Source organism: Aedes aegypti, chromosome 2 (genome assembly GCF_002204515.2).
Source record: "Aedes aegypti strain LVP_AGWG chromosome 2, AaegL5.0 Primary Assembly, whole genome shotgun sequence".
Taxonomy (NCBI): Eukaryota; Metazoa; Arthropoda; class Insecta; order Diptera; family Culicidae; genus Aedes; species Aedes aegypti.
In genome coordinates, this window is record NC_035108.1 from 378,621,546 (window position 1) to 378,635,943 (window position 14,398).

Genomic DNA, 14,398 nt, shown 5'->3' on the forward strand with positions numbered 1-14,398 from the left:
CCGAATCGTTTTCGGCGATGCCATTTTTAGTAACACCCGCATTTTCCTTGATCACATCGTCTGCAGAACTCATGTGAGACATGAATTTTCGGTAGTGTCAGTGAAAATGATAGAAATCATTGTTTCAAAAAGTTGACAAATTTGCGCATGAACTAGACGCAATTTTGGCAAAAACCTTAATTATCATTAGCTTATGAATATACGAAAGAAAGGCACCATTCATGGTTCGAAAATGCTTCATCAATAAATCTTTATTTGAACGTTTAACAAGATGAGTCATCCCGATCAATGTTACCCCGCTGATTAATGTTACCCCGGATTACGGTATATCTGTCTAATCCATGCAGACAATTTTAAATTTGTGTCAAACTCTTTGTTAGCGATGCAATTAAAGGTAAAAATCAGTCCGGCCCGCGGGCCGGATCATTTTTTTGAATTGATTGCATCGGTAGCAAGAAGGTCGATATAAATTTTAAATTTCCAGCATGTATTAGACAAATATACTACCAAGCTTTCATATGAGACTTATTTTGTTCATATCGGTCTATTTTTGCAAACGCACCAACCATTTATGTCGAAAAAGAGCCAAGGGCTGGCCTGATCTAGAAACAATCTGCAGCAGTAAACCTGGGTGACATAAAGGAAAAATCCCTAGAGCAATCTCAGGCCAAATTCTTGAAGGCACTTCAATGGGTGGAGCAATCATTCGAGAAATCGGTGGAAAATTTCCTGTAAATACCGGAAAATGCTTCCTAGCTGTATCAGCGTTGAAGTGTTAAAGGATTTGATTTTCTGTCTGGGTTTTATCTGCTCTATCAGTCTTTACGCAGGTCAAACGACTTTTGCTTCAACTTTCCGACGTTTCGGCATATATTTCACCTTCTTTGCCGAAATTTAAACAATTTGAAGCAAACGTAGTTTTAGCCGCTTAAAGACTGATACAGCTGATAAAACCAAGAGAGACATAAGCCATCACAGTCGATAGCAATCTCAACATTTGATTTTCTGGAAAAAAAAAATATCTGCTGAATTTTAATAAGGCATCACTTGAAAAATCGGTGGAGAAATTTCTGGATGATTACTAGGCCGTCCCTTATTTTTCGAAACTGCGAAATGTTATAAGTTTGTCATTGTAAAGTGCTTGTTTTGGTAAGAAAAAAAAAACAGGTAAAAATTTGAAGTCCGTATGTGGATTCTAAGTGGTCCCCCAACGACTTTAAAGGTATTAGGTGTAGATGGCCCCCGTGCACCAAATCGAGCTCGCTGCTCTATTGCACGCAACATGAGTACGAAGAGCCACCAGTAACAAATTGTCCTGCGCGCTTGATCATCAGCATAGATGTTTGTTTTCTTTAGGATGATTCAAATATTACGTGACACAAAATTTGCCAATATTAGACCCCCATCCCTCCCCCACGTAACAGCTTTTGAATGAAAAATTTAAAAATTTTGTATGGGACGTAACACTACGGAAGACCCCCTCCCTCCCTCTGTTGCGTTACGTAATATTTGAACGATCCCTTGGTAGTTATGAATTGTATGTCAGCGTGCAGTGTTATGAAGCTATCCATAGTATAAAATATTGTTTTACATATAGTTATTTGCTAATTATCAATTTGTTACAAGTGGCTTTTCGTACTCATGTTGCGTACACTAGAGCAGCGAGCTCGATTTGGCGCACGGGAGTCACCTACACCTAATACCTTTAGGGTCGTTGGGGGACCACTTAGCGTCCACGTACGGACTTCAAATTTTTACCTGATTTTTTTCTTACCAAAACGAGCACTTTACAATGACGAACTTATAACATTTCGCATTTTCGAAAAATAAGGGACGGCCTAATGATTACCTCAGAAGATAAATACTGCAGAATTGTTGACTTTGTTGGTTGAATTGTTGGTTTAATAACTGAAACCTCAAAGTATCTATGTATTCCAGATATATCGTTAAATGATTGCAGCATGGGAGGTAGCTGAAACACGATCGTTAAAAATGTGTTTCGACAAGCTCGATACATTCTTCGCAGTCAAGAAAACTACATCTCTCACAATTTCCAACAAAAGCTGCCACATACTTAAAACCCGAGCACTCTTATTGCCGGTGCACGGATTTATTTCGGTCCAGTGGCGGTACAGTATCGATCTATTTTCGGAAGCTGATGTTTCCACAACAAGCACTGCATCCGCCGAGTGGAGCCAACATTCAGCATAGTTTGCCAACAAGCTGAAACTGTCAGGCACTGCGGTATGCATCTGCATGTCGTAGCTTTCGGTCGTTCAGAATATCTCGAAAGTGTCGAGCCAAGAAAGTTGGTCACGTGCCGAAATGGATTTTCTCGGAAGAACACCGTGTTGAAACGGCCCGATTGCGTAAGAAACTGTTCGCGGTACAAATTGAGGTGTGTGAAATAACGGGTAGATTACAATGTTGATCAACAAACTAGTCAGTTCAGAATGATTCACATTCGCATCAATCTCGTTCCACTATCGCTATAAAAGAAATTGTGGGCGATGATGCCTTATCAAGCCGACGATGACCTCACGTTTACAGAGAATGAACTGAAGTCAGACGCGGCGGAGACTGTGTACATTTCGCCGCAACTAATTAAGTCGTTTTTTTCTCCCACCTACAGTACTGGACAATAGATTTGCAACTTTTTGGATTTTTCATTTAAATTTTCGTTGAAAATTCAGACAAAACTTGAGTTTCAACATATGTTTCATTATTTCTTACCAATTTCTTTTTGAATAAGTTTGCTGAAGATTTAATTTGCATTTGCTGTAAAGTTGCAAATGTATTGTCCAATACTGTATACTGCGGTTGACACCGGTTGATGACTTACCTGGTTGGATGAAATTTGTCGTGCCGTTTTGACGGGCTTGCTGATTCTCGCGGTTGGTGTGTTATTTTAACGTGTTGCGGTATACTGTAGCAGGGTGCTTGTAGTAGCTTAGACTAGACTGATGAATGGGCAGATATGGCTGGAGTAAGGTAGTTTGATTGATTTTATAGATTCTCGGTCGCGATGGTTGGGGTTGCATGTGATTGTAACGATAGGAGCAGTGATGGCTTAAGCATCAGGATTGCGAAATGCAGCACTTTAGCGATTATAAGGAAATATTTAGCACGATGTGGTGCACGCACTTTTTCACTTCACATGATTGCTAACAGTTGGAACACATAATCTGGAAAGGAGAAGAAATAGATGAAATTTATTAAGTGACATTATATTTAATTATTTAGAAGACATAAAATTGTTATCATTGTTAGAGAGCTATACTATCTCTTGAAATGCATTGCTATAGCCTAAATATATTATTTTAGGCATTATTACCGGTCATAAGGGCAAAATTATTAAAAACAATACTTTTTCACTGATGGCCGATATTAGGCAACCTCCATTTATGATGTGACGCTGAGTCTCACACAGTGTATTCTGTACTTTTTTGCGTTTGGCGACTATTAACAGATACCGATCTATTTTTTCGCTGCCATTTTTTTTCTGAAGTTCAATTGGACTTGTCAGAATTGTTTTTGAACTTTGAATTATTCCAGAAAATCGCATGGATTAAACTTTCGATTTTTTTCTGTAGATCCATCCTGAATTATTTTTACCAGGAGTGCCAAATTCCCTCCAGGATTTTACACACAAATCTAATAGAATTCTATTAAACTATTTTACAGAGTTCATGAAACAATGTTCAGAACCTGATGAAATAGCTACAGGAATTCGTGAAGAAGGACGTTATTTCTGAATTTCAGAATCCGTCAATGCATTTTTGAAGGAATTCATCAAATAATGAGGTGTCTGGCATTACATCCAAATAGTTACAGAGCCTGTTTCTCAGCTAATGTTCTTATGGGCACATCCACAGTTCTGAACTGAGAACATTTTTTTCCAATTGGTCATTTTTGCTTATGTATATCCTGTGGCAAACACGGAGACACTCTATGCCCTGGGAAGTCGAGAAAATATACAACCCAAAAAGACTTCCGATCGGCGCGATTCGAACCCGTGACCCTACTAACCAATCTCAAATATTAAATAATAAGAGCAGGGTGTCATCCAGTTCACGATGTCGGCTGCCCTTGTCAAACTCATTAAAAAGTCAATTGAATTCAATGAGAAATTTTCCCGCAATCTTTCGGGCAAATCCAAGCCAAGCCCCCCAATCAAGAAAGCAAACAAACCAGTCTTGAATCTTGACCGAGGTTAGTCAGTCAGCTACGCGGCAGTTGCAGATTTCCTCCGGAGGCCGTTCGTTGCCATCAGAGGAGATCTGCGCTAATGAAATGGTATCACTTTCATTTGTCGCCGCCACGCCGTGTAATCCAAGCTGCGTGGGACTTTAAAGCAGGTGTGTCAGCTGGTCGCTTAATTCCCATCGTTTGGCGGAAACTCCGCAACAGTCTGACGCAAATCCTATCGGATATCGCCGGGTACTGTTTATCAGGGGGTGTTATCAATTTTTTGGTTAACGAATATAGATAAAATGTTAGAGGAGGGTTCCGTGGGTTACAACAGAATGATAAATTACAAGTTCACCTGTCCCGTCCGTTATTTGGATGAGCAAAACAAAGTTGTCAGCGCACGAAGTGCCACATAGCAGACAATGATGACCATGTGAAGTTCATAGCCTATGTTGAAGTGTGAGGGAAAATTTCTCACATCGCGAATTTAGGAGCCGAAAAGCGCAAGGGGGAAATAACAAAACCCATGTGCAAATAGTTGGAAAGGGGGTTGCGAGTGAGCAGTAACAGAGTAGAGCGCACCCCGAGTAGACCTGTGCGCCGAATTTTTTTGAATCGGCGGCAGCGTCGGGACATTTTTGTACAGGCGGCGGCCCCGGAGTATATTGACGTGAGGAACACTGAATATAAACATGTTCGAAATTATAAACAATGAAACCGTTTGGATTCACAAACAAGGCATTATATGTGAATAAAATAAATCCTAAAATAGTATACTGATTGCAATCGTTGTCCCTGGAATAATCTCTTAAGGTGAAACATCTCGGAGTGCAAAGAACCGACTTGTGCCCCTACCCGCGTTTTCAAAGACACTAAAGTGGAGAAATAATTGACTAATGTTTTTGATCTTCTTATTTAAAGCTTTCTGCTAGGCACAAAGCCAAAATAAAAAGTGCACTGTTGTTGGATGCTTCCTTCGCGAGATGTGTGCCTCTGAAGATTTAGTGAAATTTTAGAAGTTGATTCTAAACTGTTGCACCTTAATGACTTATTGGTAGGTATTGGAAAACCGCACACGGCTCGTCAAAGACGGCCACCTCCAATTGATTTTGCCGTAAATGGCCAAATTAAAAACTCGTAACGGTCTGTCCAAAATACTTTGATCACTTTACTAAGCGAGATTTGTATAGTGCGCCTAGACATTACATATACAATAGAACATAGATAGGCATCTAATTCTTCCGAAAGAGGTAGGCTTTGCGAAAGAGGATCACGTGATTTAGTTGATATCGGATTCAGATTAACTCGTGGCGTAGCTTCGTGGCGTCTTGACTTCGATTCTCAGAGAGAAGACGTCTAACCGTTTCGCAAAGTTTACTTCACTTTGCCCATTGAATCCTATTATAAAGTATATGTTATGTCTAGATTTTTCGGAACTTGCTATAACTTCCATTCGGCTGGTTAGCCGCAAATACGATAAATCATAATTAAAAAGGTTCCTTGTTATATGATTTTGGTCCACTACTGTAGCGTACTCTGTATAACAGAGTCAGAATCTTCAATAAGCCCTTCGTTGGTAGGTTTTCGTGAGAGTCGGGCGACAACGTACTAGATGTTTATTTTGTGAATTATCTTATATAAATTCCGGACGTATAACATCTAGACCAAGGATGGAAAAAAATCGTCTCTAGAGACAAACAACACGGTATTCGAAGGGTCCCAGAGGGCCGTCGCTCTTGCAGCAGCATGATTTGAAAACCTCACCACGCGCGCATTATACCAACATAAGGAGCATCCGATGCAATGTTTGTCGTGGGGCAAAAAGTTTATCGGATGTTGTTACAAATAGCGATCAACTTGAATCATGGCGCATTCGCGCTATTATTTTTCGTTAAAGCCATGCCCGAATGATTTTAGAATGACAAACAATATATTCGAAGGGAAATCAACAGATAACAATGGAACAATCCTCAGAATGATAAAACTATGGCTCGCGAACACTTAATCGCTAGCCCATACGCAGAACGATGCATTGATCAAGGAGCGTAGTTTGTTGTGATATCTTAACAACAAAAGGTTAATCGTTGTTGCTATGATCGCACGATAAAGAACAACAGCGATGCATCGTGGATTTTGTCATGATCACTAGATTTCCATCCTTGATCCAGACTCATCATCTCCATCTGTTTATTTATTTAAAAGCTTCGTATGATTTAATGAAAAAAAATAGTTGTAGCTGAAAAATACCTGAACATGGTTTTCCAGCGAAACAAATTAGGCTGATACGGAGAAACGGCGTGCGGAGAAACGACGAACCAACGTGATCGCTAGTACAAACAACTATAACCTGCCCGTAACGCCATGATGAAGTAAGGAAACCTAGCTAGCGTAATAAGAAAACCGTTAAAAAATAGGGGACAGTTTTACGACGAAGGGTTTGTCGAGAAACATGGTAGTCAAACGCTGAAGTGACCCTATTGAACACCCTCTGGAGATCAGTTATTGCTCCATGCATACTGTAGTTAGTCCGACGAAAAGGTAATCGAAACATTGCATTGTTGTGCAGAGTGCGAGGTATTACATTAATGTTGATCTGCTCTAAAATTGTTAAGCAGTCTAAACGACTTTGCAGGTAATTAGCGATCATCAAGGCTAGTATGGGCCACCTAAGCAAAAAAGGGTTTGAAAGGCATATAAACACAATACATAATAATTTTCCCATAAGGTTTATTTGTAGTTTGATTTGTCTCCTATCATATCACGGTAATATTTTGTAAAAAAGATTGATTAGAATTTTCTTAGAAACCTATTTTTGAAACACATTTGATAGTCTGTTGTGAATCATGAAATTGCGTGTTCTGCTGATATTTTAATAATTCATGGTGTCAAGAGCTTCACTTCCCGAACATTGAGTTTAAATAACTTTGACCAATTATAATATTCTGGTATTGTTAAACTGATTCTGACAGCAATTTCGAAACGGTTGATGTTGTTGGGAACAGCTTTAACTAAAATATTTAATTGCTTTTCAAATTCTGTTGCATATAATTTTACAAGTCACTCTACCCACAATCAGTTTTTTTCTCGCTTACTTTAGGTTAGTTTTCCATCCGTACTCGTAGGGTAGGTTTTAGATCTAACTGTATATACATAAGTAGGTTTTAAGTTCATAACATTTAAGCTCATTTAATCGTTATCCCTACCTTGGATCAATTGTTCAAATTAGTATTAGCAAATAATAATAGTTTTATAATGCACGATAACGAATCCTGGTGTTATTTATGCGAACTACCCGACTATCAATTCTGCTTATCATCCTTCGTTGACGTCTACCACATCTCCGACGATTGTCAAAGGTGAAGTTTCTACTTTTTGTTCTTACTCTTTGTGACGGGTGTCTACCGGGGGGTACTCGTCGTCACAGGTATGTTATGTATGAGTTATGTATGACGAAGATATTACAATGAAACTGTAACCATGATAGATATGATTGCATAACTATGACCATATTGCGCCGATACTTAATGTTTTATATAAGTTCTATTTTTAATGAAAATTTATTTCAAAATCTATGCGATTCCTTTAGCGTTAGCGTTAGCGTTAGCGTAGTTACGGTATACTTCGTAGATTGGATACTAGCAATATTCATGTTTCTTTTTAATAATCTCATTCTGATTGCTTTCAGGAACAAGGCAGGGGAGTATACCTTGTTCTTATCATAAACAAGAATACTAAAAGCATGAATATCGCTATTCCCGGCCACGCCCATCTTTACCGCAACTTGGAATAGGGGAAGGAAATGTTGATGTAGCACTTACTTAATGAGAGGCCACCGACTCAGCGACACCCTCATAAGTGCTACGGAGTTGGAGGTTGGTAGAGGTATATGGTCAGGATTCGCCTAGAAAGCTGGCGATAGACCGTGGGCATTTGTTGTTTAAGTGTTTTCAATTTTATCTTTTGAATGCCGGCAATCAAAAGAGAAACATTAGTTTATTTATTGTATAAATAGTATTTCGCGTAATGCTTGTCGACTGTGCAGTAATATTTTTTGCTCAATAGCCAGTAAAAAGCAAAACCGATCCCTCCAGGGTCATCGGATTATAAAACAAAAACATTTAAAACCGTCCGTCAAACAAAAAAAAAATTGGAAGATGCCCGGCGGTACGGTATTTTCGGACAGTCGAAAAAATAAATAAAGCGCGTTCAAACTAAATACCCGAGGATAACACAGTCTGCTCAGAATTCTACGAAAAGCAGAATCGATCCCTCCAGAGTCATCGAACGGTTTAAAAGCACCCACAACCGATTGTTAACTGCGAAACACCCGACCGGACAGAACGTGCAATTTGAACATAAATGTCAACCTCCGAAAAGTAAAACGTCCAAGAAACGACCAGAAGTTCCACGACGCGAAAAAAAATACGGTCCGGAGGGATAAGGAAAAGTATCATACTGGAACAAACTCACCGGATTGATTCACTCAAATCATGTGTTGCCTGTATCTTCCGGATGCTTCGTTGAGCTTGGGGCGGCCAAAAATCAACTGTTTCACAGTACCGACGACACAAGTCAACCAAATCACTTTTTCATTTTTCACTTTTTACTATTACATTTATGAACATTGAATTGTATTCTTATATTACCAGACATTAAAAACGGGTATAAATTTTATTTTCACTTTGACGGCTGCAAAAGTATTTTCGCCTTCAAAATCTATGCGATTCCTTGTGCAAAATGTCTATCGATAATAGAAGAACGAATTGCTATGAAAAATTTCAATGCAATAGGCAAAATTTTATACTTATAATCTTAGCTGATTTTAGTAGTAACGACAAATTTTTATATTTAAGTATAAAATAAGATTTTGCACGGTTTTCACAGTGGTTGCTAGTTAAAGCATCCTATATAAGCTCAAAAGGTTATCAGGGTCAAACTCTGTTTTTAAAGCGCAAATAAAAGGTGGACTATATTGCCTCGTATGACCGTATTGCCCCGCCTACCCTTATCGGCTACCTTGAGTCCAAGGAACGGTTTTTGAAACAAATTCTTGGGAAATTGTTTGTAGAAAACCTAGCCGAAAACTCTTATAAATATTTTCGTTAGGATCCCCGAGGCAACCCATGAAGGAATTCTTGCAGAAATTTGCGAAGGAATAACTTTTTGCAGGAAATATTTAGTAATTCGTATAAGTATTTCATGAAAAATCTCTTTGGTATTCAACACATTCTCTCCAGTCATTAATTGACGAGTATCAATGCCTTGTCAACCTGAAGGAAAACACCACGATCATCGAACAGCAGGGCAGTTCGAAATCGATGGTTCACGCCGTCAGGGACAGGAAGAGCGCATCGCATCGGCAAGTTTCCGTGAATCATAAACGTAAGAAGCCGAAGCCTCCATGTTGGCAAAGTGGTCAAATGCACTTTAGAAGGAATGCAGCTACAGCACCCGCCTTTGCAAGGAATTGAATCGTGTCAGCGATAAGAAAGGATATGGTTCCTGCTCCAAGAAGTCTGCAAAGCCATCCAATTTAGCTCAAACAAACAACAGCATGAAGCGGAATAAGGGAAAATCCAGCGCTGAAACAAAAGGAGTGTTCATTGTCAACCACATTGAGCACCGTGAAAACTACATCACTACGATGATCAACGACGATCCGGTCTCTCTTCAACTGGATTCAGCCAGCGATATGTATTTCCATCGTTTCGGAAGCGGTTTGGGAAGAACTCGGCAAGCCGGAGATAAAACCAACATCAAAAGCCTCCAACGCATTGGGTGAACCACTTTTGCTGCTCGGTTAGTTTGACTGTAATGTATCGCTAAAGTAGACAAAAAAGCGTGACAAATGTTTCATCAATCGTGTTCGTGGTACCTTCAAAGCTACGAATCGAGCGAGGAATTCAACAACTCAAGATGAAACATAAGGACGTTTTCAGCGTATCGGTCGGGTTGTGCAATCGCACGAAGGTCCAGCTGCATTTGATGCCTGGAAGCAGGCCAGGTTTCTGCCCGAAACGACCTGTTCCATTCCATTCCGTTCCGATGATCGATGCTGAACTCAAACAATTTGTTTTGCTTCAACCGCATAGCTCCAGGTGTCAAGTCAGCGCCGGAGGCGATCCAACGGCTGATCGAATGTCTTGTTGCGGACATTCCTGGAGTCTGTCCATTCATCGATAACATCATCATTGCTGGTAAAGATTGGAAGTCACGCACTGAAACATCCAACCTAGTGCTACAAAGCCTAAAGGACTGGAGATTTCATCTGAAGATGCGAAAATGCAAGTTCAGTGTGAACTGAAGTTCGTTATCGTTTCCGACTTGCGATCGTTTCTTCGAGCCATGAACTACTATGCAAGTTTGTTCCAAACGTTCACGATCTGCGTCACCCATTGGATAAACTACTGTGGAAGGACTTCAAGTGGGACTGGAGAACCGAATATCAGCGATCTTTCGAAAAACTCAAGTAAGTGCTGAAATCCGACCTTCTCTTGATCCACTACAATCCAAAGCTAGCAATAGTCGTTGCGGCATACGCATCGAAATCTGGAATTGGAAGTTCCCGAACGGTACCATAAAAGCCGCTACGCCCTGCAGAGTGCAAGATCCTTTATCAAAAAACAGTACATTCTGGAGGGATGGCCACCTGATTCTAAGCAAGTAGCCCAAGAAGTTCAACCGTACTACAAACTACGTCAATCTCTCAGCAAGGAAAGAGTGATCGTTCCGCAGACTTTCCGAAGACGCCTGCTCAATCATTTCTACCGTGGTCATCGTGGCGTGGTGCGCAAGAAATCAATCGTCCGAAACTACGTGTACTGGCCCGGAATAGCTGATGAAATTGAAGATTATGTTCGACATTGCGTCCATTGTGCTATTGCTGCCAAAGCTCCTCCCGTCATGACGAAGCCAGAACCATGGCCAACTCCTGAAAAGCCGTGGTCCCGCGTTCACATTGACTATGCTGAACCAGTAGACGGCAACTACTTTCTAGTGGTCGTTGATCCTTTCACTAGATGGCCTAAGGTAGTGCTGACCAAATCAATCACGGCAAAAACGGCGATCAAACCCTCAAACACTTTTGGAATTCCCGAGACCATGGTAAGTGACAACGGATACGGAACACAATTCACCGGTTCGGAGTCCCAGAATTTTTGCAATTTTTTTGGAAGTCGTTACATCTGCACGGGGTTGGCGGAACGTTTATGGACAACGTTAAAAGAAGCGTGAAGAATATTCGTTCGGAAGGAGAGTTCCTGGAAGATTTATTGCACACTTTTCTCACCGTATACCGCTCCACTCCAACACATGATTTAGAAGGTCGTGTGTCATCAGCGCAGAAGATGCTAGGACGGTCAATGCGGACGGTGGCAGCTCTATTGAAACCTCCAGATAGCCAACGACATAAGAATCCCGACGAAACAGATAGTCAGAAATTATGACTCAGAAACTACCGAACGAGAACATAGGAACTTCGACCGGGGTGATACGGTGTATGCCCTTTATGCAAATTGTATGTAACCATGGACGAGAACCGGACGGATGTTGAATACTCTCCCGGAACTGCCTTTGCGGCCGAGTATCTCAAGACTTTACTCCAGTTAGAAGTCGGGAGAGTTGTACAAGAACACTACGCAGTGGTTTATACAACATCTGAAATTCATGGATGCTCCTCGAGATTTTTCAAATATTTGACCAGGGATACCTAAAAAATGTCCCTAGGGATTCCTTAATGAAATTTCTTATGAATTCTTCGAGAATCGCCCAAAAGATTTCGTCAATATTTCAAAAAGATTAATTCACGTATTTTCCCAGAAATCCCTTACATACTTGAGCAACTTCCCACAAGGGGTACTTAAAGATTTTCCAGGGATTACTTGATGAATTCCATATAATTCCCCTAACCTCCTTCAGTAGTTTCCCCCAGAATTTCTACAGAGTTCGCTAAAAAATTCCTGCAAAAAATCTCCGGAATCTCTTAAGGAATCTCATCAGTTTTTGCTTAGTAATTCTTCCAATAATCCCTTAAGACATTCTCCCTAGCAATCTTCCGAAAATTTCTCAAGGATTTCTTCAGAATTTCTTCCGGGATTCCCACAGAAATGCTTCTAGGGGTACCATCACAAATTACTGGAATTCTCTCAAGAAATTTTCCAAAAAATCCTTCAGGAGTTCTTCTAGCGATCTCAAGAATTTCTGCAGAATTTGTTTCTAAAACAGCTCTATAATTTGGAAATCCTACAGGAATTACATAGGAAAAGGTATCTACCGTGATTGTTTTACATTCTATTTTGTTATGGCCATGTCGGTCATGCGACTCAAAGGTAAAGGGAATCTATAGAAGTTTTTTGCAAATGATAGAAATGAACAGGTGGATAGGCGTCGCAAGGGAGCGACAAGATTTAAATTTTTATTAGGTGGTGAAAATTGAGCAAGCCACTTTAAAGTCAGTAAGCATCTAAGCGTCCTGTATTCTACCTAGCTCCTCTACTGGAGAATGGTTGGCTCAAAGCTTTAAGCTTTGCTACCAACACAGGGAATTACTTCAGGAAATACTTCAAGGGATACTCTCAGGACTTCTTCCAGGAATTGCTTTAGAAAAATTTTATGAATTTGGAACTTTACAGAATATATCGGAGAAGCTTTGCTTACTCAAAATAATTTTATCAAAGACAGACATTTTCAATTGCATTAAAATTCCGAGATTTTCTTCAATTACTTCATACCAGAAGTATTTATTTAAATTATTGACATGTATTGGATGAATTTGGAACTTTGCAAGGTTCTAATGATGAGCTCTTGTTTCTTCGAACAATTTTCTCAAAGAGAAAAAAATGTATGTCATAAGATTTCTGAAATATTCGCCATTGCATCATACCAGAATTCATGTACACTATAGCGCCACTTATTGAATGAATTTATAACTTGTGAAGCTCTGCTAGTTCAGACTAAATTTCTGAAAGACATGAACTTTAGATTCTTAGATATGCGGAGATATATTTGCACCACGTTGTGGATGCATTTGGAATTTTGCAGGGTCCTTCAGGGAAGCTTATACGAGAGATACTCGGCCGCAACGGCAGATCCGCAATAACATATCTTGCATGAAACTAGCGGGAGATGGGCAAATCTTGTGGATGGTCATGATCCGGCTGGTTCACATCTATTATTGCATAAAATTTCCATGAAAGTTCGATTCATAATAAGTCTGAACCGTAAACAACAAGGCCACGAAACGTCAAACATTTAGAAATTTTTACTTTGGCAATCGTGCAATCTACTATTATATAATTGACATGGACATATTATGTTCAACCACTAACTAGAAAGGACATAAAAGTCTGAATCACCTTGTTGTATTCGACGGACGTATCGGTATTCTACACGCCTAAAATCGAACCCAACGCAACTGTCAAAAAATAACAGAACATTCGATGATGACAATAACAATACAGACATTTGTGAAGTACATACATACCTTCTATTAAGTGAAGATCAAGCTTTCACCGAAAATCTGTAAAATCAATCGTCGGCCATATTTACAACTGTAAGTTAAGCGAGAATAGATGTTCATGAAGAGGGTGAAATACAGTAAAACTGGTTGCTTGTATTTCAAGTCACATCCAAAATAAGATTCGTGCTGGTTGATATTTTTTTCATTATAATAAAGGATTTGCTTGTCTATTGCAATACAATAACGTGTAGTTTACATAAAGTTAAAATGTTTCAGTTTTCCAAGCTTCTAGTGCCCGAGATGAACTAGCCCAGGGCTAAAAATCTCGTTAATAAAGTCAAATCAATCAATCAATCAAGCTTCTAGTGCCTTCATTTCACTCACTGCGTTGTAGTGTCAAATCCCAATAAAACTGTGCGATTTGAATGACGAAAGTGAAGCTACAATGAGGTCGTTGAAAAAAAGGCATAGCAATGAAAATGCGAAAGAAATTACTTTATATTTTTGCAGCATAACTGAAAATATAGACTGTTCAGTGGATGCCAGTGGAAAAGACAAAAAAATCACAGAACCTAAATCTGTGAAATAGCACAGAAACATTCGGTGAAAACTGCAGCTATAAACAATAAAAGAACAGAAAACTCGTACAAATACCTCGTACTATTCGGTAGTTTTGACAGGTAAACAGATAAACAAATCCTCTGATCACCGACACTTCTGCTGTAGAGGTTTCAATGAAATTTCACAGAA

At 39.6% G+C, this 14,398-nt stretch overlaps 1 protein-coding gene across 1 annotated transcript in view; it reads right to left on the bottom strand.

Annotated features, from left to right (window-relative positions):
- LOC5565300 (trafficking kinesin-binding protein milt) overlaps positions 1-14,398 on the bottom strand; it is a 312,518-nt gene that overhangs the window by 296,619 nt on the left and 1,501 nt on the right. The window contains exon 2 of the mRNA XM_021846826.1: positions 2,843-3,185. The gene's annotated coding sequence lies outside the window, so the exon portion shown is untranslated. The remainder of the gene's footprint in view (positions 1-2,842; positions 3,186-14,398) is intronic.